Genomic DNA, 994 nt, shown 5'->3' on the forward strand with positions numbered 1-994 from the left:
CATTCTCATCAACGATGAGTTCGTAATTACTCCCCATTATTAAAGAGGCCAATTTTTACGTAAAGGTATTAAGAATTATCAGATAACGGGAGTTAAATAAATATGTATATAGTTGCACTTTATCTCTGGAGATATACATATATCTTCGGGTATCGGACAAAATAACAAACTATTTCTAGGAATGTGTTAAGTAATTCATATTATTCTTACAGAATATAATGTACATTAATATTTAATATTAAATTTCCAATTATTTTCGAATTTGTAATTTACTGAGTAAAACACCAATTTTGCTTTTGTTGATACCATACAGATAGGATTAACTACTAATGTAAGTAAGTATTATACAGATCACCTAATGTGATTACCGTAGATTATTCTGTTGTTTGTGGACCGATCGAAATTCTTTTTGTGTCGCATATGGTTTAAAGAGACCTTTAGGATGTTCATCAGTCCATTTTTTTCAAAGTTTCCAAAGTCATCTTCAATTGTTTTATGTATAACCGTACAATCTTTTTTGGTTATGAGTTAGCGATCATTGACACGAATTAGAGTATAATAAAAAAAAGTATTCTTTTTATCTGAAGGAATGATATGACGAAGAAAGATTACACGAAAAAGATATTTTATGACGCTTGTTGAACTCGTCTCAATATCCGCTAAAAGATGGGTGTAAAATAATTATAGGTTAATCTACAAAAATTGAAAGCAACCTTAAAAACTTCGAAGACAATATACTTACGACACTATAATTATCTTAAAAGCCTCTATGAACCATATTATATAATACGATAAAAATGTCGGTCGGTCCACTAACAAGAGAATAATCTGAGGTGATCACGTTAGATGGGTCACACTGTATATCAATTTTGACCTATGTATACAGTGTTGTAACTACTTTCAAGTTTTTATTATTAAATATAGTAATATTGCATGCTTCTTACGTATCTTATTTAATTTATAAAATAATTTTTTATAACAAAATATAAAATAT

Source organism: Habropoda laboriosa, unplaced genomic scaffold, assembly GCF_001263275.1.
Source record: "Habropoda laboriosa isolate 0110345459 unplaced genomic scaffold, ASM126327v1 scaffold14, whole genome shotgun sequence".
NCBI lineage: Eukaryota > Metazoa > Arthropoda > Insecta > Hymenoptera > Apidae > Habropoda > Habropoda laboriosa.